We start from the raw sequence: 25637 nt of genomic DNA on the forward strand, positions 1-25637 counted from the left end.
TGGGGGGATGAGGACTCTGGCTGGGGCTGAGGATTAGGGTGCGGGGGGATGAGGGCTCTGGCTGGGGCTGAGGGTTTGGGGCGTTGGAGAGGCTCAGGGCTAGGGCAGGGTAAGGACAGCCTGCCTTGCCATTAGTGGAGGGCGGGCACTAGGACTTTGGGGCAGTAGACAGCAGTTCTGACAGGAATCACTCTGCTCTGGCAGCAGGAGCAGGCAGGGGAGAGGCGCTGCGCTGCTTTTTGTCAGGCAGGGACGCAGCGCAGCGGGGGGACACGCAGGGGGAGGGGTGGCAGGCGGGGGCTGGGACCTGCTCCAGGCAGGGCCAGGGGAGAGACCCAGCTCCAAATATTGCTGGAGCAGGGCACCCGGCCCTGAATATTGCTGGAGCCTGAGCACTGCAAATGTATATAACCTGCTGCCTATGGCCAGGGCCGGCGCTACCATTTAGGTGACCTAGGCAATGGCCTAGGGTGCCAGAATTTGGGGGGGGGCGCTATTTTGCTGGGGGGGGCGGCACGCGGGTCCGGTGGACCTACCGCAGTCATGCCGGCGGACGGTCCACTGCTGGAAAGGCTCCGGTGGAGCTGCCGCAGTCATTTCGGCGGATGGTGCGCAGGTCTAAAGGCTCCGGCGGACCTACTGCAGTCATGCCTGCGGCAGGTCCACCGCAGCCTTTAGACCAGCGGACCGCCCGCTGGCATCACTGTGGCAGCTCCACTGGAGCCTTTTCAGCAGCGGACCGTCCACCGGCAGGACTGCGGTAGGTCCACTGGGGGCGGCGAAATGGCCGTCCGCCTAGGGCGTCAGAAACCCTGGCACCGCTCCTGCCTATGGCTATGACAGAGGCCTGAAGAACTGCAAACAGAATAGCATAGCCCTGCTCATGCAATGTGGGCTCTGCCCACAGACCCCTTTACCTGGGGGGACAGGCATCCTCTGGTGTGTGAGGTCTGCTCTCTTCTAGCCCAAAGCTTAAACAGTCCAGGTCACCCACCCTGTGCTCTCTGCTCTTACCACCTATGTTACCACATTCACAGAGCTTAGTGAATGATAGGGAATTGGCTTAGTCATGTACCACTGCTTTCTACTGGATGCAATCGGAACTGCTCAACTGTGTGTAATGAGCCCTTTATTGCCAACAATAAAAGGCAATCCCTCCTTCAAGGGCTTTTGGAGCAGGAGGGTCTGGGTTGTATCCACTTGGCTACTTCAAAGCTCCAAGTGGCCACTGTTTCCAGTGTAGTGACACTGGCCATCAATTTGTTACTCCCTCTTTCTACTAACCCTGATTAATTTTCTTTTCTTAATGTGAATTGTAAGCATCATCAGCCTAGAGAAAGAGAGAGATCCTGCTGTGAGCTGTGCAGATTCACACAACCAAACTGAGAGTTAGCAAGAGAGTTTGTCATCCAAACATTTATTTTTACCTGGCCTGACAAAAAAACCAAATAAATGACCAAACACAAACCAAAACAAACAGCCCCCAAACAAGCATCCTCTCCAATGGCAAATGGAGCTGCCTATTGATTTGCAGCAGGGCTAAAAATAACTTTAAACTCTTCATCCAGAGCTGTGAAAAATATTCTATTGCTAGGAGACCATGGTTACCGGGAGACAGACATTGCTAGGTTACACTGGTTGCCTTGGTGACAGCTGGGGGCCTGAGTCATCTGCAGTGCAGTCTATCTTTGGCAAAGGCTGGTCAAATAGTGATGGGGTTCCAGCTGACAGCTCAGCTCCATGTTCTATTGATATTTATTGCTGGTTGAGAAGGGGGGTGTGGGAGGGAGCTCCAGGGAGAATAAGTACAAATAAATGTACCAAATAAAGCAGTCACTAAGGAGAGAAGTGAGGCTGCTTTTGCTTTCAAATGCTCCAAGCATGCTTGTGACTGCTGGGAGGAGAGTATTGCAAGGGTCAATTAAATGCCAGTAATTATAAAGTAGATTTGTGTGTCCTCCAAGATCCAAGCACATTGATGAGAGGAAGAGACTCACCCATTCGCTGGCGTGTTAAATCCTCTTTCTTCCCTCTCTCACTCTGGGATTACAGCTATTGTAGATGTAGTACCTACACAGACAGCTAGCCCTAGTGTCAATATTACAGGACCCAGTCAGGATTTGGCCTACAGACTCAGTTCTGCATAAGTTAATGGGATCATTACCACTGACTGGGAGAAGGATGAAGCCCTAAATGAGTTGTTGTGCTGCATTTGAAGCTGCTCAGGGGGTTAAAATCTCCATTATGATGCATTAGTCCTGAAAGTGACTTCATTTAGCGGTAGATAGAAATTACCCATGCTCACTCAATCTTAGCAGGGCTCCCTCCTGAAGTGAACAATTCAGTCTCTGCCTCAGATTTGCTGGCCTCAATTTTCAGGGCTATACACACCATGCCCCAATTCACTGGTGATATTGGTGGGCCTTGGGAGGAAAGGGGGCTTTATGGTTAAAGCAATGTAAGCAGGGCCAGCTTTAGGAAGTGCGGGGCCCAATTCGAACATTTTCAGCGGGGCCCCGGCAGGGATGACTTAAAAAAAACCATGTAAAAAAAAGCCTTTCATTTCTTAGCAACCAGTTCCCTATAAAAAGTTCTGATTTAAGGGATATGCCATAGTATGGTTTTTTCGTACCAACAGCGTTACCATACGTCCATATTTTCTTCCTGGATGGCAATTTAAAACCAAAAAGACTGATATGTCCAGGAAAATACAGAGGTATGTTAACCCTACCTAAAGTTCTTCTTTAAAAAGATGGGCCTGAACTAGAAATGAGCTCTGTTTCACATGTGTGGGTCCCCACCACTCCCTGGGGGTGTTCTAGGGTGACCAGATGTCCCAATTTTATAGGGACAGTCCCAATTTTGGGGTCTTTTTCTTATATAGGATCCTATTACCCCCACCCCCTATCCTGATTTTTCACACTTGCTGTCTGGTCACCCTAGGGTGTGCACATGTGTGGGTCCCAGCTGCTCCCTGCCCCCCTCATTGAAGCAGGTGTGCAGGGTTACTGCCCTGGGAACTGCAGGGCACCAGTGGACATGGGGACATGGGGCTGGCTGGAGGAAGGGCAGGGGCTGACTGGAGGTAGGGTCTGGCTGCAGCCAGGGCAAGGGGTGCAGGACTGGCTAGAGACAGGGGTGTGTGGGGTGGGCTGGGTGGCTTCAGGCAGGACCACAGGGAGATGCGGCATGGGTTGGCAGGGTTGGAGACAGAGGAGTGCGGAACTGGCTGGCTTCAGGCAGGTGAGTGTGGCAGGGGTTGGATGGAGACAGGGCACGGGGTGCAGGGTTGGTGTGGGCAGGGCAGGGGGTGCGGCAGGGGCTGGCTGCAGGCAGGGTAGGGGGTGCGGGGCTGGAGGCAGGGCAGGGGGTGCGGGGCTGGATGGAGACGGGCTAGAGACAAGGCAGGGGGTGCGGGGCTGGTTGGAGATGGGCAGGCTGCAGGCAGAGGGTGCAGGACTGGCTGCAGACAGGGGCTGGTGCAGGCAGGGGGTATGGGTACAGGGGGTACAGCCCACTCTGTACGGTGAGTGCCCCCTCCTCCCTCCCCCACCAGGGTAGCAGCAGCAGCCCAGGGCTCGGGGGCTATTTAAAGGGCCCGGGGCTCCCTTGCTTCCACCGCTCCAGCCCTGTAAATAGCCAAGGGAGCCCTGGAGAAGCGGCGTGGCTCTGGGGGCTATTTAAAGGACCGGGGCGGCAGAGGCAGCTGGAGCCCCCCCGCTACCCCAGGGCTCTGGGGGCTATTTAAAGGGCCCAGGGATCCCCTGCTTCTACTGGTCTGGCCCTTTAAATAGCTGCAGGAGCCCTGGGGAAGCGGCAGGGCTCCAGCAGCTATTTAAAGGGCCGGGGCAGTAGAAGCAATGGGAGTCCAAGGCCCTTTAAATAGCCCCCAGAGCCCCACAGCCCTACCCCAGGGCTCCAGCTGCCCCTGCTGGGAGCCCCGGGCCCTTTAAATTGCCCCCTGGGGAAGCCAGACCACCCCGGTACAGCTCACTGGCTCTTGCCGGTACACCGTACTGGGGCTTGGGCACGGGGCCCTCTTAGGGGTGGGGCCCGATACAGGGGAATTGGTTGAATTGACCTAAAGCTGGCCCTGAAAGTAAGGGGCTGGCAGGCACTGAGAGATCAGGGTTCTAATTCTGGCACTGTGGGACAGGCAGATAAATCACTTCCCTTTGCTGTGCCTCAGTTCCCCTATCTGCAAAGTGGTAATGAGGGGTTTGTAAAGGTGAGTTCAAAAGCACAGCAAAGAACACTAACCTGTAGCCTTTTTTATTTGCTTCTATATGATATATGAAGAAAGGGCCTTATTCTCCTTTCACTTACACCGTGTATATCTCCACCATGAGCTCAGACTCTGGGCTTGCGGTGTCCCTTCAGCAGTGGGACATATCCTCTCCTACAGCCCTCACCATGTGGTCTCTTCTTTGGTGCACTCCAATCGGCCAAGGCGAGGAGACTTGGCTGCAGGAAATCAGGGGTGGGATTTCCTGCCAGATCTCTAAACCAACCAAGACTATGGAGGAGTGGGGAGGCCAGCTCCTCCTTTCTGCCCATCAGGGCTCTGCTGTTGATCTGTGGAATTGGAGAATGCCTTCAGCAACACAGAAATCCCATCACTGCCTTAGAGTGCTATCCTGGAGGGAAGAGTGCTGCCAACTGGTTCATCAACACTGCTCTTGCTCCTCTGAGCTGCCTCAAGTGAGCAGCGAAGGTAGTGGAGCCTGTTTATTTTGTGCTGCAAACCGCTAGATGGTAGGGCATTAGGGTGATCAGAATGTAAGAAGGACTATAGAAGAGCAAGATCTCAAAATACTCTTGGAGCCCAATCTACTGCTCTTTTCATTGACTTCAGTGCAGGCTGGATGGGCCATTGCTAATTAGCAAACACAATTATTATCAGCAGTTAGGTAGAAATGCCTATAGATGAGGTTGCCTGACTTTCCACTGTAAGACCCTGTTTTCATTTGCTTATCACTTTGCCAAACTAACTGTTCAGGATGAAATTGTCCATGCTAGATATTGGCCTCAAGTTGAATTGGTTTGGAAAGTTTCAGCAAAAATGGTCTAGCCATGGCCAAGAACAAGATTAGGGAAAATTTGATTGTGTTACCAAAGTTACAAATTGTAAGAATTTTTTAAAGAAGCTTTAGTGCCTCCATGCTGTGGAGCAGGGACTTGACATCTGAAAGGAGGCTGCTGTGGAAAAAAGAGTTTATGATCGTGTAATTAAAGACTGTCATAATCCATATGAGCAAAGTGGGATGAATTAAAGTTGCACAAGCAACCTTAGTTCTGGCATTTCCTAACTTTTGAGGGCTTGACTTTGCAACCATAATGTTTTTTTAATGCAGGTTTCTGGAGACTGTGTGTGTGTGTGTGTGTGTGTGTGTGTGTGTGTGTGTGTGTGTGTGTGTGTGTGTGTGTGTGTGTGTGTGTGTGTGTGTGAGAGAGAGAGAGAGAGAGAGAGAAAGAAATGGCTTTCTCTTTGATGGATTTGGAAGTTCACTCAAGTGTATGATTCCCCTTTTAAAAACTAGTGAATTTGCAAACTTTTCAGACATTCTCATCTGATAATGATGACACACCTTGCCCGTAGCAGAGATTACATCATACTGACTTCATGCAAAGTATTGCAGCTTGGAAGTATCCAGTGCATTACAGGGCGCCTGAGACTATGATAGCATAAAACTGGCAGTGTCATTTTTTGATGCTAACTAGCTAAAGCAAAGGAAGAAAGGCTAATACCTTGGGATAACCAGTGACATGATCCAGTCAGATGCACCATAAATGTTGTGTATTAACTGTTTCCACTGCAGAAGCTGAGGGGAAATTAAATGGAGGCGATGATAAATCCTGGGCTGTCCCAGGTTGGGAGAGATGTTGGCTCCTGATAGAATTAAAAAGGGTTATGAAGATCTGTAACTCTGTATGACGGGAAGAACTCACAGCCTCCTTCAGCCCCTTCCCTCCTCTCTCTCATCAGTAATATGGGCTTGATTCTAATCACGACTGGGACAGATGCATCCCAACGCTGGTCAGAGACTCAGAGGAAGTAGTTTTGCTTCCCCTTATATGAGGCCTGCTCAAGCTCAGGGAGCCTGAGGGCTGCACTGACTTGCACTCCTTGCTGCCATAGCACTGATGGGGCTTGCAAGAGCAGAGAATCACCAGGGCACAGGACTGTCCCTGCCTCACCTCTCCCCTTTTCCAGCCAACCCCTAACACTCCACCATCCTAGAGTGCCCCCTGCACCAGGGACTCCTGAGGGGATAGTATAAAGCTGGCTCAGTGCCTAGCGAAGACCCCCTATACCAGCCTGGGGGCTGCCTGCTGTGCCAGTGCAGCTGGGGCTAAGTAGCTGGGCAGGGATGGTGTCCCTAGCTTCTGTTTGCCAGCAGCTAGAAATGGGCAACAGGACATGGATCACTTGATGATTAACTGTTCTGTTCTTTCCCTCTGAAGCACCTGGCATTGGCCACTGTTGGAAGACAGTATATTGGGCTAGATGGACCTTTGGTCTGATCCAGTATGGCTATTTTTCTGCAGGGCAATATTGAATCCGGCCCAGTCACCTTGCTGCAGTTAGTCCAGATTTACACCAGTGGGGGTGGAAGCAGAATCTGCCCCCAGGGAGTGATTTCTCTTCTTTCCTCCTGCAAATTGTTCATTTCATGCATCCTTCATTGTTGTCCAGAAGGGGGTGCTGTCTGGGCTGATAGGGAGCTTCAGGCAAGTTTCCAGGCCTGATTGGCTTCTATTTTCCCTTCTGCACCTTTGCACTCCTCGCTGGCTTGGAAGAAACTTTGGGCCATATGAAACACTGGGGTTCGAAGGATTAGAAGGAGTGAGGGGAATGCGTCTGAGTAAGTGATGTCCATTTCCAGGATGCAAAGGTGAATGCTCACAGGACAGCTGAGCCAAGCTGGCTGAGAAAGGAGTAGCAGCACTGATATATATGAATGAAGGATATTCAGAAGGATTAAAAAAGACAGGAACAAAAGCACTGTGCCGCCTCAGAAGCATTTTTAAAACGATGGCTCCCAACATTTCAGGGAGTTTTGCATGGGCTCAAGGGCCCATCCACACAGAGCTCCTTATAGGATTGTAGCTTATGCAGAGGAATCACTTCACTCACCACTGAAATGCAGCCACCTCTAGTGTGGGTGCAGCAGCTGATCAGCAATGCACAGCAGCACTGCGCAACAGTTGAAGGCAAGGAGTGAAGACTGCTGTATCCACCTGAAACTTCAGGGTAGAATTTAGGGAGCAGAATGTAATTACCCTGATTTCAAATTGGACACTGGACAGCATTTGAACAAAGTGCAATGGAATCTGTAATAGTCACAGAGGGATGAGGAGCTCATAAGAGATGGCACGTCTAACTCTACAGAGCTGCCTAATGTCCTGGATACCTCAAGATTACTGCTCGCACAGCAGGTCACTTTCCATGAGGCCTGAACTTTGTGGCCATTAGAACACCGTGTGCCTCCTACATCTTCACCTTTAAAAGATTGGTGTGTTGGTTCCAACACTACTGATAATGACTGTTTTTCCAAAGAATGGACAGATGATGTTCTTTGGAGCTAAGGGGCAAATCTTGTCCTTAGGAATCCAATGGGAATTTTTCAGCTGGCATAATTTATACCAGGCTTTTTGCACAGGGTGGTTGAAATAGAATTATTTCATGGAAGGGGGCTTTGCAATGATCTCTTATCCCTACCTCCTAGAATATTTTGACTATGACTTTGTAAGTGCATTATTTCTCACTGGATAATAGTGATACAGGGTGGAACGATTGGCAAACTCTGCCCACAGCTGCAAAGGAGCCCTTATCCTGTTTTTGGATCCATGTGTATGGACCCTTGCACCTCTGTGGGGCCCTGTTGACTTCACTGTCTGCATGAATCTGATTATAGGATTGGGACTATAGATGCTGTGCAAAGTAATGGTCTGATTTCACCCACCGTGAGCAATCTCATTGGCTTCAGCCCTGTGCCACTAGTGTTTGTAGGACTGGACCCTAGGGCTGTTTTGTACACACCACTCACACCAGAGAATTAGACAGCGAGGATAAAATTCAGTGCTCAGCTGCACCGGTGCAACTCTGCTGAGCCAGCTGCTGATCTCAGTCTTCTTTGTTTCTATGTTCCGTGTTTTTGTACCTGACATCGGTAGAGCTCTTCTGGATTTACACCTGGATTTACACTGAGATTGAGTCCCGAGAATTCCCCAATACTCACACCAGAGTTCAGGCACGGTCCTAGCAGGCATTTCCCCTTGTTCTTAGTCATGTATATCAATAAAACAGGACCAGTGGTTTCATTGCCCTAAGCTCTCTTGGTAATTTTCTGTGAATTGGCTAGTCCCTCAGACCAGCATTGCCATCTTGCAATATTGCGAGGCCCTTTAGCTCTTCTCCAGTTCTTGACAGTTAATCTATTTACAGTCATGCTGGATTTCCGTTAGAACCTCTCGTGTGGCTCATTAACATTTCATAGCTCTTCCTTTTAATGGGGATGCATCACATATACTAAATATTGCTACAGTGGAATTGTTTGTCTTTCAAATGGCCTATTCAATTGCCTATTGAAGGCCAGCTTGCAAAGCTGACCTGCTGCCACATGTCTGTTTCATCTGGCTCTGTGCCAACAGGCTTCTCAGATAGGGAAAATTGATTAAGGGAAGAAATCTCAGGCCTTGGATAGCACGGGATCTGTGCTGCATGTATGTTCCCCAATATAGACACATCTCTGCATCACAGTGACCGGTCGTTATTTAATTACTGGCATTTCTGTGGTGGTCCTCACTGTAGTGTCTAAGCACTTCACAGGAATGAGTGACTGAATCTCCACAATGTCCCTACCACATAGGGCAGTATTATTCTCCCTTCCGTGTCCCTACAACTGGGAAAGCTGAGGCGTTAAGCAGTTAAACAACATGTTCGTAGCTTGTGCCAGCACTGTGACTAGAACCCAGATCTCTTCAGTCTCAGTCTGCTGCCTTAATCACAAAAGCAAACCAAAATCCTCTCTTACTGAGCATAGACCCAAACTGCCTTTTGAGACTGCTTAAGGCCAATCAGCCAGTAAGGTTCATTGTGGAGGAACACAAGGCTGATCCTTGGATGAACTTCATCAATTCTTCTCAGTTCAGTCGACTCCGAAAAGAAAGACAGAGGGTTTGGTTTTCCTCCTTGGCCTGCTCCTGTGAGGTGCTGAGTATTGCCTGCAATGATATGTGGGTGCTCAGCACCTCTCAAGCTGAGCAAATAGTCACACACCTGCAGCCAGATCAGTGTTGGTGCAGCTGCACAAGTAGCAGAGAACAGAGGCCAGAATTTCACATCAACCATGCTGATTGGAAAGACATGGTGCTGTCTTTGGGCAATCAGAACCACCTTACAGCCACCATTAAGAATGATTTGCCCTGGCCATCCTGTGTGGTTTCTTTGCCACCTCCCCAGCCTTGTGGTTTCATGTAAGATAGTGGTTTCCTTTGTGAGATTGTCAGGGAAGTGAGCAGTTTTGGAGTAATGATGCAGCGAGCATAAACAAGAGGCAAACCTACGCTCTGCCAGGTGTGTAAAACCTGAGTCCGGAAGCAGAAAAGTGGTGCTTCTGTAGTGCTACTGCTCCACTGTGGTTCAGACTCTGGACACCGAGGGCTGTGTCTGTGTATCTGTGTTTCAGGGCTGCATGCTATTTTCCCCTGGGGTTCTCCTCTAGAAATCTGTCGCACCTCCCCTATTGTACTTCCTTTTGAGGAAGATTTAGGTCAGACCCTTTAACCAAGTCACTGCTGAGCAGAGCAAGACACTTTCTTTCCTGCCACAGGCTCTGTGTGTTACCAGGACAGTGTCCCTATCCCAGCCCCAAAACTGGCATGCCAGGAACTGAACTTGGCTCTCTCACTTTGCTGCTGAAGTATGATCGCTAAGTTGACCATATGTCTGTGTGCGCCTATGTGCCCAATCCTGCAGACTCTGACTTGCGTGCTTAGCCCAACATGTGGGAGTCGGTTCTACCTGCAGGAGGAAGGGTTTGCAGGATTGGGATCCTTATGGGTCTGTGATAAAGAGTGTTTGTGTTTGGGTGTTCCTGTACATTTATGTGTGTACAAAAAGCACTGGTTCTGAATGGTGCAGAAATCTGGCAGGAGCAGCTGTTCCCATGAGACTACAGCCAAGGTGATAGAAATCTCTGCAGGTGAGCTAACCTAGTGAGATCTCCATCAGACAAGAGGCTGGAAACTGCCAACAGCAGTGCTTTTATTATGATTAGTGTACCACCTATAGGTCCCAACCAAGATCAGGACCCCATTGTGCTGGGCACTGTACAGACATACCTAGTAAGAGAGAGTCCCTGCCCCAAACAACTGACAGCCTAAACAGAAAAGACAGACAAAGTGTGGGAGGGGAAATTGAGGCACAAGTAGGTGAAATGACTTGCCCAAGGTCACCAGCAAGTCAGCAGCAGATCTGGGTTACTCTCGAGAGATCATTTCTGCCATTCAGGGCCAAAATCTGCAGCTTGTGGGAGTTCATGGCTACTAACCTGAACTTTGCTTTAACCTCAGGCCTGAAACCTGACCCCAGCTAGCCTGATCCTGATTTGAACAGCAACTCCAAAGCCTCTCTTCAGAGGGTGAAGGGGCACTTGTCTGCCTGTATCATAAACCTTGTTTGCCTCAGTTGTGGTGTCGGGAATGCTTCTGTGTATGGGTGTGGTCTCTGGGCCAGTGCCCCCTGTCGGTGAACATTGGAATAATCCCATTGGCTTCAATGGGGAGACCTCAATTTACACTAGCTGAGGATCTGGCCCATTGATTTCTATGAAGCTATGCTGATTTACACCAGCTTAGGATCTGGCCCCCTCTCTGGATTTGCCCAGGCAGTTGTGTTTATATGATCTGAATGTGGAACTCATTCCTGATGCAGGGAAGGAGTGCAAACAATCAGCACAATGGGCTGAATGCATCCTGACCCTAGTGTATCTCCAGCTGCATCTGGGATGAGCATGGCCCACTGTGACCACACTTCCTGCTGGAGCAGAATCTGTGGAGCCCTGGGAGCTTGCTGTGTCTATCTCCAGGAAGCCTCCCAGGTCTACAAGGGCCCGTTGTACTGGAAAGTATGGTACCAGGGAAACCAGGTCATCTTTAAGCAAAGCACAATAGGGAGAGAGGGGGACAGAAGTGGGGAATGGAGAGTCTGGGGGGACCGTATAGACAGAGAGAGCAAGTCAGGGGGTGGGGAGTGAGAGAGAGAGAGCGATGTTTCTATTTTAAGACCTCTGGTCTATTCTCCACCCCTCCCCCACACATCACATTACACGCCTGCCAGATTGAGAAACCTGACCTGCCTTTTAAATAATCAAGAAGGGAGCAAGGCAGCCAGGCTTCTGCAGGGCTAGGGAAGGCGGAGGAGGCAGGTTTCAGTGGCAGCTGGGGTGGGGAACCTTTAATGAGTGTCCCTGGCTTGAGTGTGAGGGGGGGTTGCCCCCATGCTTGCTGACCGTTCCCTTCCCCCAGGTTTAGTAGGGTCGCTGGCTGAGTGGCACATGTGCCCAAGAAAGCTTGTGGGTGAGGGAGCTGGCATGCTCAGTGTGGTAAGGGACAGCTAGTGGGGTTCAGAGCTCCAGCTCTGGCCTTGCTAATCCTCTGAGTCTGGGGAAGTTTGCTGTCCCTTGGGCAACAGATCAGAAGAGTGGTCCATGCAGGCCCCCAGCCTATGAGCACAGACGACCACTGGAGCATGTGGGAATGAGGGCATTTGCTTCCCTTCCCAATGCCCAGGGTAGGAATTCAGCTGGTTCTCCCATCTCCCTGACTTGAAAGCTCATCTGTAGCTGGACCCAGATGGCCTGGAAAGCTAGCTAGCAGGTGTGTTACTCAGCCTGATGGTCACATCCACTGGCTCGGTGGCAAGAATGTGGATCGAGGATGAAAGGCACAGCTGGGCATGTCATGCCAGTGACAACCCGGAAGGACTCATCGGGAGCAGCAATATCTCATACATTTCATGTGAGTCACAACAGCTCAGCTACTCGCCACTAACCCTGCTTTGTACGGGAGCTCGTGACAAGCTGCCTGTTTCATTACCCGGGGAAGGGTTACAGTGAAACGACAGCGCTGGTGAACACTACAGCACTAGTGAACAACGGTGCCCCAAAAGGAGAGAGGGGAGTACCAGGTGCTTTGTGTCCAAAACCAAATATTCAGAGTTAAAATATCTACCTAACTGTCTATCATCTTAGTATTCTCCTATCTAGCTGTTTTGTCCTTTTGCAAATGTAAGGCCGTATGATTGACCTCAAGAGGGCAAAAAGGGAAGTTGGGGGGAAGCCAATAAAAATCCTAATCCTGGATGTTTCCTACAGTGAATGGTTGTAATCTCTGAGGATCCTAGCCAGGAGGTGAGGAGACTAGCAGCCTGCAGTCAAGCATTAATGATAATAATGGCTGTGTCTCTTTAACTGGGTTTGGTCTACGACACTGTGTGTGTGTGTATGCACGCATGCCAGCATGTGCGTGTGAGACAGCTTGCATCTTTCAGATCCTGCTCTCTGGATACCAGCTCCCAGTTTGTTAGGGAGGAGGGGAAGTATATTTCAGTCCCCTGAGATTGCTGTCTTGCTTGCTTTTTCTTTTTCTTTTTTTTTTTTTTGGTGAGACAAATTCTCTCCCACCCTTATTTTACAAAACATCAGAGTGATGGATTCTTCTCTGAAAGACTTGATCTAACAACGCTGTGTGGGAGGATCTAGCTCCCCAGTCCTGTATCTGACCCCGGCTGGGGGCTGGTGTAGATCAGAGTGGGTGATTTGTTCTGTTTCTTTTCCTGATGCTGTCTTGCACATAAAAGGAGGAGCAGCTCCCGAAGAGGCATGGCATGAACTGGAAGCAGCCGCTGGAGGTAAGGGCTGTATCTCGCTGCAGATCCTTTGGCGTACAAAGCTCCTTATGTCAGTTTGTATTGATGTCCCTAGGAAAACATCCCACCCAGACGGATGCAGCTCGGTGCTACAATGAGAACCAGGGAAGATACAAGGGCTGTAATTATAGCCTTCCTTGATGATCATTGCCTAGTAGAGCTTGGGTTCTATAATGGCAGGCAAGCATCATCTTTCCGGTAGAACTAGGCTCCATTCATTTCCATTCAGTACAGTGCTCTTTGCTCTGCCCCGTGCTGCTTCTCCGACTGGCTGGGGGAAATGCTCTGGTGTCAGCCTCTTTTTTCTCTGCATTGAATAGAAATGGTGGAAGCTGAATTCCCAGATGCCAGTGGTTTGCGGTTGATTTATTTATTTATTTTTTCACTCCACAGACCTGAGGTCAATGCTGTGATTCATGTGGTTGGCAATGTGCTGAATGCTTTGCTTTCTCAGCCCCCCAAAAGCATTTGGGTTAGCATCCTTTGGGGTGGAGTAGCTGGCTGGGCCAGTGGCTCAGAGCATGCTAGCGGGAGGGGGTTTCTCTTGCTCCTCCGCACTGTTCAGGATCATTGTCCATTGTGCTGGTCCCTTCGACCATGCTCTGGCTCTGAATTGATGTGGCAATCACGCAAGTGGGAGGGGCAGGAGGCATAGCTCACTGGTTTGAGCATTGGCCTGCTAAACTCAGGGTTGTGAGTTCAGTCCTTGAGGGGGCCACTTAGGGATCTGGGGGAAAAAATGGTCCTGCTAGTGAAGGAAGGGGCCTAGACTTGATGAAGGTCCCTTCCAGTTCTAGGAGATTGGTATTCTCCTGTTGTTGTTGTTATTATTATTATTAAAGCCAGTGAACCAGAGAGAGTGGCAGCAAATCAACCTCCTGGCTGGCTGTTATGGACCCCACTACCTCACCCTGCCCACTGGTGTCAGGAGGAGGAGTGGGAGGTGTGATGGCCAAAGAGAAAGCTGGGCCCAGTGGGAAGGCTGGGGCATTGCTGCTGGCTTTAGACTGGAGGCCGGCTGACTTGTGTAACTTCTGTAGGTGGAACAGGCTTGTCAGGCCATAGAAATTTTGGGAAGTCGGTGTCTGTGCAGCTGGCCCATTGAAGCACCAGAAAGTTTTGATTGTGGGGAGGGGGCACTGAAACAAACTCTGCGGAGGAGTGTAAGAGCAGAGAGATTGCTCAGGGACTCAGCCCCCTGCCTGGCTGTAGCACACTGAGTCAGAGGCTCACCAACTGGCAGCATGGGAAGATGGAACCTTTCCTTCCTCTACTGGCAGCTGCAGCAGGAGCTTTTATGCCACTAGCCTGGGCATAACTTTTCACACTGAAAGGGTGGTGGAGAGAGGGAGAGAGAAAGAGAAAAACATAAGAATGGCCATATTGGGTCAGACCAAAGGTCCATCTAGCCCAGTATCCTGTCTACTGACAGTGGCCAATACCTAGTGTTTCAGAGGGAATGAACACAACATGTAATCATCAAGTGATCCATCCCCTGTCACCCCTTCCCAACGTCTGACCAACAGAGGCAGGGCTGGCTCTAGGATTTTTGCCACCCCAAGCAAAACATTTTTTGCCCCCCTCCTCTTTTTTTGTGCCCCCCTGTCCTCGGCCCTATCCCAACTCCACCCCTTCTGAACCTCTTCCCCAAATCCGCAGCCCCTCTTCCTCCCTGGGCATGCCGCATTTCCCCCCCACATTGCTTCCTGGGGGCCCCCCGCGACCTCCTGCCCTAGCTCACCTCTGCTCCACCTGGTCCCCCCAGTGTGCCGCTGCTCTGTTTCTTCCCCTCCCTCTCAGGCGAGGGAGGATGGAGAAGCAGAGCAGCGGCGCATTCAGGGGAGCAGGCAGAGCGGAGGCGAGCTAGGGTGGTGGGGTGCAGGAAGTAACAGAGGGTAGAGGAACCACTCCCCGCTCCAACTAACCTCTGCTCCACCACTGCCGCCTCCCCCAAGCGCCCCGCCGCTTGACTTCTTCTCCCTCCCAAACTTGCTGTGCGAAACAGCTGTTTCGCGAGCAGAAAGCCTGGGAGGGAGGGGGGAGAAGCGAAGCGGTGGCGGCGCCCTCAGGGGATCAAGTGGAGGTGGAGCAGAGGTGAGCTGGGGCAGCGGGGGCACTTTTTCCCCATGCCCCAGAGTCGGCATGATTACCGGCACCAGAATGCCACCCCTAGAAATGTTCCGCCCCAAGCACCTGCTTGTTTTGCTGGTGCCTGGAGCCAGTCCTGAACAGAGGCCAGGGACAGCATCCTGGCTAATAGCCATTGATGGACCTATCCTCCATTAATTTATTTAGTTCTTTTTTTGAACCCTGTTATAGTCTTAGCCTTCACAACATCCTCTGGCAAAGAATTCTACAGGTTGACCTTCATCCCCACGGCTGAAAGCCTGAGCCAACCTTTCTTGCTAATTCATCTCTGGACCCTTCCTGTGAGTGCAGCTGGTTACTGCAGATTCATCCCATTCAAGGTGCTGGGTTTAACCCCCACAGGGATCCCAGTGGCTTGGCCTTTCCACCCAGCTCCCATGTACTCCCTGCTCTTGGAGAGCACATTGCTTTAGATGCATAATTGCAGGTTAGGTGTAGGACAACTCCGCTCTCTGTAACCTCTGGGCAAGCCCGGTCAAACCCAAGTAGTTGCAACTGGTGTAACTAGGTCACTGTGTATGGAGGGGTGTAGTGGGGAGAGCAGAAGTGATTGATAAAGCAGCGGCCTTTTCTGTAACCATCCTACTTCCATAGATCCAGGGCTGCTTAAATTCGATGTCGTGTCTGCTGTGTCTATTTGCTTGAGGCCATCATCCAGGACCATGACATCAGGGACCCTTTCTTCTGGTCCTGACCTAAAGGGAAATCCACCTTCTGGGAGCTCAGGACAGATGCTGAATAGAGCAGGAGCAGCTGAGGCAGGGGGAAGGTAAAAGAGAGGGAAAGATGGAGGGAAGGTGACAGGAAGAGAGAGAGAGAGAGAATTCTGCTCTCTGGGATGATGTTCACATTGTCCCCACCTGCCCTGTGTCCATGGTGTTTTCAGCCCTGTTATGCCCAGCTTTGCTGTCCCCACTGGAGCCCAATCCTGGACAGCAAAGGTGCAAACTCATTGAAAGGGTCAGGGCTGGAGAAGGAGGCAGGAGACCTGCAGGCACATTGAAAGCAATGTCAGCAGAATGATTGGCAGTGCCAGCAGTGCTATTATAGGGGCATAGGAAAGTCCCTAACAAAAATCAAACGGTATGCTGGGAGGTCAGGCAAAACAGCAACATTCTGTTAGGCCCAGGACTGGCTTGTGAGGTTGGGCACATCTTTCTCAAGCAGGAGCACCAAGACATTTATTCTTCAGTTTGTGCCTCTGATTCCCCTACTCCCTGTATATACCTGATGTAATTGCAGGTTACTCCACTTGGCTCTGATGCTAGAGGCAGGAAATTTGGGTGTGTTGGGCTTGTCTTCACTGTAGTTTGAGTTATAACTCAAGTGTTGCTCCTACCTCCAGTCCTGTCCACACAGTAAACCCCTTCACTCAAGTGTGGTTGTCATGGTATAATTCCCCACTCTGAACCTTAGCATCCAAAAGATGGGGTACCAGCATGAATTCCTCTAAGCTTGATTACCAGCTTAGAACCTGTAGCGCTGCCACCAACCAGGAATTCCAGTGCCTGGTACACTCTGGTCCCCCCAAAACCTTGCCCGGGGACCCCCAAGACCCAGACCCTCTGAATCTTAGCACAAGGAAAGTAAACCCTTTCCCCCACTGTTGCTTCTCCCAGGCTTCCCCTCCCTGGGTTACCCTGGAAGATTACTGTGATTCAAACTCCTTGAATCTTTAAACAGAGAGGAAAATTCACCTTCCCCCCTTCTTCTCTCTCCCCTTCCCAGACTCTCCCTGAGAGAGAAAGTAATCCTAACACAGAGAGAAATTAACCTTTCTCTCCCCCTTCCCTCCTTTCTCCCCACCAAGTCCCTGGTGAATCCAGACCCCGTCCCCTGGGGTCTCACACCAGAATAAAAAAACAATCAGGTTCTTAAACAAGAAAAGCTTTTAATTAAAAAGAGAAAAACAGTAAAAATTATCTTTGTAAATTTAAGATGGAATATTTTACAGGGTCTTTCAGCTATATACACTGGGAATACCCTCCCAGCCCAACTATACAAGTACAAATTAAAATCCTTTCAGCAAAATACACATTTGAACTCCTTCCAGCCAAATACACATTTGCAAATAAAGAAAACAAACATAAGCCTAACTCACCTTATCTACCTAGTACTCACTATTCTGAACTTATAAGAGCCTGTATTGGAGAGATTGGAGAGAAACCTAGTTGCACGTCTGGTCCCTCTGAGAAACCAGAGAGAACAACAACCAAAAACTAACAGCACACCCAAAAGCTTCCCTCCCTCAAGATTTGAAAGTATCCTGTCCCGTGATTGGTCCTCTGGTCAGGTGACAGCCAGGCTCACTGAACTTGTTAACTCTTTACAGGCAAAAGAGACATGAAGTAACTCCTATTCTATTAACCCTTAACTCACTGTTTATGACAGTGGTGATGGCTGGCCCATCAGGGGCTGTAGCTAAAGCTCATCAGCAGCTAACATGACCACTTTGCAATGTGGCTGCATGGTACTGCCCCTCGAGGAGTGCATGCCCTCCAGTGCCTTCCCAAAGCTCCCCTTCATGTGCCCAGAATGGACACGATTCCACAGAGCAAAGAACTAGGAGGCATGTCCCCAAACTCTTAGCACCACGTGTGTGAGTGCAGGGCCAGGGTGGAGAGTTAGTTTGTACTCGAGCTAGGGTAACTGAAGAGGGTAACTCCAGTGAGCTCGGCAGTGTGACGTGCTCTTTGGGAAGGTCCCGCTAGGAAGGTTATTGGACTGATACAGTGCTTTGCCCACATGGTTTGCACTCACTTTGATAAGTCCACATGTCTCTAGCCCTCTGTATGATAGTGTGTAAGTGCCCCACTCCTTCCCTGCTCTGACATGCACCTGACACAGTCCAGCTCCACAGCTGGTGTACATCAGCCCACAGACTTCCACTGCGTGACACCAGTTTACACTAGTTGAGGACTGGGCCCAGAGAGTTTTAGCGTGTAGGGCCTCACACTTCACCTCAGGCAAATCATGCAAGGGACGAGCCACTTTGCTTGGCTAAGTAAGAGCCAGGATGGGAGCTCTAGTCACACCAGCCTCTCATTGTGATGAACTTGGAAAGTCACTTCTCTCCAACGGCTGGCTATGCTTGGAGCAGTAGAAAGAGCCAGAGTTGGGGCAGTGGGCTGAGAATAGTGCTGGGGTCCAGGAATTCATGAGTTTGAGTTCCAGGCCAGCCACTGATTTGGTGTGGGACATCAGGCAAGTCACTTCATAATAATAATATTACCCTGCCCATTTGAGGATCTCAGAGCACTTTACAAACAGCAGCAAATCCACCTTCCTGTGATGCTGGTGAGTGCCACTGAGGCAGTGAGAAGGGGGGTGACTTGGCCCAGGCACCAGTGACAGAGTCAGGAACTCAGATCATTTCTTCTGTGCTTTAGCAGATTCCGAACTGTGGAATTGGGGTGATGCTAGCTCCTTTCCACCATGGGTGAGGATTAATCAGTTCATGCTTGTAAAGTCTTTGGATAACCTGAGAGCCAAGTACTATTATTATTTGACTCTAATTGTTATCAGCAGCATCCTAGGTTGTCCCCCACACCCACACCTACACACACCGCCATGGGTGCACAGCTAGCTGTACAACTTTCTGGTGAAATGTGCATGCAGGTGAGTGAGTGTCTCCCAGACCCATCTCCCATCCACACCCCAGCCCCTGGGGGCACAGTGCATCTACCCAGCGAGAAGTGGAGTGAGCCTGAGGGCTTCTCAAATCAACAGGTAGCTCCAGCAGAGACAGCCTGATCTTTCCGTGCCATCCCAGGGACACACAAACACCCATGTGCTCTGCTGCACTTGGAGCCTGCCAGTGGAAAGCTAGTAATTTTTGGGTCCTGCTCCTCTCAGAGAGGGTGGCACTGAGAGGTGGATTCTGCTGGACTCCAGTGCTGGCATCTGAGTTCCAGGGATGTTTTTTCCCTGCTGTGTAGAACCTGGGTTATGAATCCTGGTATTCTAATCCCCACCTTTGTGGGCTCTGCGCTAGCAGATCCCATGCTTTCCATCTCTACGCTGGTGATTTTGCATTGTGCTCAAGGCTGGGCAGTTGAGGTCTGGCAGTTGAGTTTCCCAGGGCTTACATGCAGGAATGTGGTGTGTTGGAGAGGATGAGGCTGTATTTCTTTTGGAACCAATGCAGACTCTGCCAGGGCACTGCTGGGACAGGAGGAAATCTTAGAAACTGCAGCAGGGCACTTTCTGCTGGCAAGAGGTGGCAGACCCTGACTGGAGGCTGATTTGAGAGATCAGCTGATGCTCTTGTCATAGCTCAGGCTGCTGGCATTCTAGTTGCCATTGCAAGGCACTGGTGCTGCTGTGGGGAAGCTCTTGCTGCATCCCAGGACCAGACACTGCTGTGTGGAATCTCCTGCTCCTGGCTTCCCAGCTGGGCACACAATGAGCTCTGCTGTGTAGCATTCAGAAGGACTAGCCAAGCTCCCATTCTCGGACTGTTGTTGTAAATCTTTGCTCACCCTCAAGGAGGGTGAGGGACATTGCTTTATAGTAGGTGGGAATTTTGTTAGCATCAATTTTTCATTATTTTCTCTCTGACAGCTGGTCCCTTAGTAGTTTGATGGGCTGAAATTTACCCCAACAGTAACTAAGTCAGAGAAGTTACATCAGGGATGAATTTGGCCTTCTATCTCGAGATTGGCTGTGCTTTCCTGGAGCATCTTGGCCCTCTCGCCTCTGACTATAATCCCTGTCGTCTGACTTAGTTGTGGGAAACAATTCATCTTAGTGGGATTCTGTGCCAAGAGAAGGAAAGGGTCTGTGTGAGGGATAGTGTGGACAGGCTGATTCTGCATGGTGATGGTAAATTTGGGGCTAGAATGGCCAGTCCTCCTGTAAGGCAGAGAGCTGATTGATGCCAGTGTATCTCTGTTGTTCACATAGGGGGATGCAAGCCCTCGGTACCTCAATTTCCCCACCAGTAGAATTGGGACAGAGGCTCTGGAACAGTTAACAAATTAATCTTGGCAAAGATATTATCATTATCTATACTGCCATTGCACCTAAAGGGTCCCATCCACCAGTGACATATCTGCAATAGAGAGAGACACATCAGAAAGGAGAGACTTGTCCAGTTGAGCCTGGACTAGAACCCAAGTCTCTGAGATTCCAGTCTAGTGCTTAGCCTCTGGCCCACATGTCTCCTCTCATAGTCTTATTACTGATCCAACTCTTGGCACAGTTCAGTTAATCTACCATGTTCCTCCAATACTCTGAAATGTGTCACCTGTCTGAAGTCACTCACTGCAGACTATCTAGAAATGTCAGCAATATGACAGCTGTGCTCCCCGTTATATTTTGTGAATGTTGCTGTCTTGCTAGAGTACCTGTGGGTGGGCCCCAGTCTGCTGACTTCAGTGCTGAAATCTGTAGCACTGCTGGACTTCTGAATGACTACAGTGAAGAGGTAAACTAGCTTTTTCTCTGGAAATCCACAGCAGATTGGAACTGTTTGAGATATTTGAAGTGGAGGCATAAGAAGGACACAGTTCAAAGAATATCAGGGTTGGAAGACACCTCAGGAGGTCATCTAGTCCAATCCCCTGCTCAGTCTAGGACCAACACCAACTAAATCATCCTAGCCAAGGCTTTGTCAAGCTGGACCTTAAAAACCTCTAAGGATAGAGATTCCACCACCTCCCTAGGTAACCCATTCCAGTACTTCACCACCCTCCTAGTGAAATAGTGTTTCCTAATATCCAGCCTAGACCTCTCCCACTGCAACTTGAGACCATTGCCTTGTTCTGTCATCTGCCACCACTGAGAATAGCCTGGCTCCATCCTCTTTGTTCAGAAATACTGGTATCATTCTGTCCTTTCCACTCCCACTTGGGGGAGGGTGAACATTTTGGGAGCTTGAAATTGGATTCAGTTTCCAAATGCAAGGCCAGCACTGCAGCTAGTGTAAATCAGTGTAGCTGGATTGACTTCACAAACATGGACTTCAGTGGAGCTACGCCTCTTTAGGTCAGCTGAGGATCTGGCCTAGAATGTTGTTTCCTCTGTCAAATACAAACATGTTGATTCACTGCAGGTTTTCTCATGAGTTCAAGGCTCCTGGAACTGCTCTCTCACACACACACTCTCTGTAGTAGGAAAAAAGCATTGGTTTTGATTTAAAAAGGTCAGGGAAGAAGGATGATTTTGTGGTGACAGGAGACATTAATTCTATTCCTTGTTCTGATATGGATTCCCTGCTCAGTCACTTAACTGAGTTTTTTGCCTTGGTTTTCCCATCTGTAGTATGGGAATAATCCTGCTTCCCCATCTCACAGGAGTGCATGTCTTTGTTCATTAGTGCCTGGGAAAGTTTGTCGAGGTCCACTAGAGGCAGGTGCTGTGTATGTGAAAAGTATTATTATAAAAGGCAAATATAAATTATTGCATAGAATCCACAAGGAGACAGAGAGGTATGTTATACTTTGGTCCAATCAGCCTTGTCAGTGTCCCTCTGATAGGCTAATAAGCCATTTGCTTGCCTTATCCAAAGAAGTAATAGTAGAGGAAAAGGCTGGTGCTGCAGCACCTAAAGGAATGTCAGAGGAGGGGAAAGCCATGGGCATGGGTGTGTGTGACTCCCCAAGGCATGAGGCAGTGGAGGATCAGGCTATGAAGATGCAGTGATTCCTATTAATCTCCGGAAGTTTTATTTACCCATCTGTGATTTGGGTATTTTGCTGAGCTAAACCAAATCAAGCCACATGGAGTAGCATATTGTAAGGCTTCAAAGAGTGCTTGTGGCTGCCTGCTCTGACTCCATCCTTTGATCAGGAGACCAGCTTGAGTCTGCCTATGGTAATGGAGCTTTTTGGTTCTAGTGCTGTCTGTGGATTTATTTATTGCTACCCCTGCCCTGGTGGGAGAAGAAATTGTTTGGTCTCCATGGGAAGTGAAAGCGGCAGCCCCTGCTCTGCAAGTAGGCTCCAAGGAACTGGGAAATGCAGAATGTGCTATTTCCGAGGTGACAGGCAGTTCCTATTGAGGCATTCAGAAACCTCAATGATGGGCAGAGTAGAAAATGCACTGGTTCGTTGGAAGGTAGGTAGATAGATAGGAAGCAGATGAGAAGAGGGCTGGATCTGTACAAAGTGCTGTCTGGCTAGTTTAGGCTGACAGTCTGATCAGTTAGCAGTGGAGCGACTCTTTGCAGGTTCTCCTAAAGCCTTTTTAATCACGTGACTTTTATGGCTGCGACGAGGACCAGAAGCAAAGAAGTACTTATTCATGTAAATAATGCCAGGGCCAGAGAATTTCCTCCTAACCCCCATGTGTGGATGCACCTTCCTCCCACTGCATGTATGCACACACACACACAGTGCCTGTACCCGCTGCATGCATACATATACACATCCATCCCTACCCCTTATGCATGCATCCACCTGCATGCAAACACATAGAAACCATGCCCTATCCCATCTTGCTTCTCCCCATGTACACACACTTCCATGGTGCAGAAACCCTTCCACAATCTGTACCTACACACACCTCCATGCACACAGACACACCAACCCATACTTCCCTGTGTATATACACACACACTAGAGATGGAGCAGACCGGCAAAGTTCAGATCTAGATCTCCATTTACACAGTGCTTAGGGGTCTGAGTTCACTGACAGACAGACTGAAAACCATACAGGCAGATCAGGAGTGAGAATGAAGGACCAAGTGAACGAGCAACAGGGAGTCAAGTGGAGTGAGGGTGGAGATGGGATAAGGGGATTTTGAGGGCTAGTTTCAGACCCTGTGGGAGTGGTTGTGATTCCACTGAAGTCAGTCTCATTCCACACATAGACACCAGGTCTACATTAGAGCTGGCAGAATTATTCACTTCAAGTACATTATGTGTCAAACATCACCTCTTTTTTCCCTGGGTCTTTGCAAATCATCAGCTAGATTTTCTTCTTCATTCTTCAATAGCATTTGCCAACCATTTTGCGTGGATGATTTCTGAGCCTACAAAACTGTTTGCTACTCTCATTGTGCTGTTAGAGTCAAGTGGTATCACCTCTGCAACTGGACTGGACATGTGGAATCTTTTTAAATAGGAGAGTGAAGGATCCGAATGATGACTAATGGATAGCGATTACTAATAGCAAATACTTTTGTTTGCCCATGTATAGCCCTGACCCATGTGAATCCCTTTGCTCGTATGAGCCATTCCTCAAGAGGCAAGCGAGCCAGAACCCAGCTGGGCAGATCCACATGAACTTGGCTGGTGTTTCTGCAGCATCCCACCAGCACTGGCCAGCCTGATCTAATTGCCGGAAATTTCTCTCTTGATGCTCTGTCCTTTCATAACAACCCTTATGGAGAGGGCTGCTAGGGTAGACCTGGGAAGCTGAGTTTTGACTTTACCACTGGGCTGCAGATTAAACCCTTGCTAGTTCCTGGAGTTGCCAGTCCCTCCTGGAGCCCTGGGGATTTGCAGAGGATTCTTCTCCATCATGGAGGAGTACAAGGTACCTCTAATGAGCTGGTATCCAGGAGGGAAGAGGATGGACTGAGAAGATCTGGGTGGCAGTCACTTGTCCGGTGAAACTATAAAAAAAATCCCCACAAATACAGATGGAGGAGAAGAAAGAGGCAGCTGAATGAATGGACCACTGGCCTTCCTTCTGGAGAGAACGGGACTGTTTGGAATTACCTCCAGTGGGGCACATGGGAAGCCAACTGCCTGTACCAAATTCTCTGCTGGTGCAAATGGGTGAAGCTCCCATTGTGTTCCCTCTCCTGTGTTCAAACCAATAGGCAAAACCCTTGTAGGAGGGTTTTTTAAACTGGAAAGAGAAGGTACTGGGGAAGGTCTTGAAAGGGGGATTATACCAGTCATGGGAACAGGGAGGATGGGACAGAATGGTTTATGGGCAGAAGATAAAGGGAAGGAACTGGACAATCAGTGTAGTCTCACTCTTGAAGGTAGGATATCACATGATCCGAAGTGTCCTCATCACAACACGAGAAGCATGGCAGACTTGAAGGGTGAGCAAGAAGTTTTGGTTAATATGGAAGATCACAGCCTAATGCAAGTGTGACTGGCTGGCTGAGTGGTTACGGGGATGGGGCTGGCTGGTTAATGTGGATGGCTATAATGATAGTGCATTTACAGATCCAAAGGATCTGAGAGTGAGAGAGACACTACCCATGGAGCTCATTTCTTCCACCAGCTATGTGCGGCCCATCTGCAATGAAGCACAACTGTTTGACAGCACATGGCAGTCCCATACAACAGTTTAGGACAGGAAGTGAAGTGGGGTTCCTTGTGGAGTTGAGGGAGATTTTGTAGTCTGGACCTCATTTTTCTATACAGAGGACTGCACTGCTGTCAGCATAGCACCCCAGCATCATGCTGGCATCACCCTTGTTATGCCTATTTTACTGATAGGTAAACAGAGGCACTAAGTTGGTAAGTGACTTGTGCTGGGTCACCCAGTGAGTCAGTTACTTAGAACCTAGGATTTCTGAGTCACACTACCTTGATCTAACTACTAGACCATGCTACCTCACACTGTAAGCTTAAGGCAGAAAATAGGGTAAGACTGTGGGGAACAAGAAACATGGATTATCTTTTAAAAAAAACTCCCCTCAAATGAGCCATTTGATCTAGTTCATCTGTCCATTGGGCGAGTGAGGGCTGGTCTACACTGTGGGGGTGGAGTCGATGTAAGATACACAACTTCAGCTACGGGAATAGCGTAGCTGAAGTCGACGTATCTTATTTCAACTTACCTCCCATCCTCACGGTGTGGGATTGACAGCCACAGCTCCCCCGTCGACTCCGCTTCTGCTTCTCGCCCTGGTGGAGTTCCAGAGTCGACGGGAGCACGTTCGGGGATCGATTTATTGCATCTAGACGAGATCCCCCGAGTAGTGTGGACGTACCCTTATTTGTGAATGAGGGCAGAGTAGGAACTGCCTTATTTCCAAGGCACGGATTGAGTTTGGAAAATTTGATTTTTTGGCCAGCCAAATTTCTGCAACTAGCTGTATGAGCTACCAGACGTTTTCTGGCCATCGTGCTTTGTCTGGGAATTGTCTACTTTTTATACCCAGCACTCTGAGTCTTGTCAGCTGCCTCTATTACAGTCAGGGGTCCATCTCGCTGTGCCGTTCCTATGGTGGTCTGCAGGGTGCCAAGTGCAAAGCAAGCTAAATAGTCCCCAGTGCAACAATCAGTATGTCTCTAGGAGCTCTCCAGACAGCTGGTTAGCAGATGGCTTTGCAGCAGTGGATGCTGAGTCCCAGTACCAGAATAGAGGCCCCTGAACTCATAGGACATTCCACTCTGGATTTGGCAGCTTGCTATTATTTGTGCAATAAGCCCAACCTGGACTTTTGTATCCAGAATGCTCTGGAACATTGGGAAGAAGGATCAGATTCAGACCTGATTCTGGTTTCAACTTGGCATCTCAGCTCCACCGTCCACTGAAAATATTGGATGTGTTAAAGACTTGGGCCCAGAACCTCAGCTGATGTAAAATCAATACAGCTGCACTAAAGTCAATGGAACTATGTGATTAGCACCAGTGGAGGAGC

At 49.5% G+C, this 25637-nt stretch overlaps 1 protein-coding gene across 2 annotated transcripts in view; it reads left to right on the forward strand.

Annotated features, from left to right (window-relative positions):
* The first annotated feature begins 12572 nt into the window (after nucleotides 1-12572).
* Nucleotides 12573-25637, forward strand: part of FBXL16 (F-box and leucine rich repeat protein 16) — an 85319-nt gene continuing 72254 nt past the window's right edge. For both annotated transcript variants that reach the window (XM_050968305.1, XM_050968303.1), the window contains exon 1: nucleotides 12573-12916. The gene's annotated coding sequence lies outside the window, so the exon portion shown is untranslated. The remainder of the gene's footprint in view (nucleotides 12917-25637) is intronic.

Source organism: Gopherus flavomarginatus, chromosome 9, assembly GCF_025201925.1.
Source record: "Gopherus flavomarginatus isolate rGopFla2 chromosome 9, rGopFla2.mat.asm, whole genome shotgun sequence".
NCBI lineage: Eukaryota > Metazoa > Chordata > Testudines > Testudinidae > Gopherus > Gopherus flavomarginatus.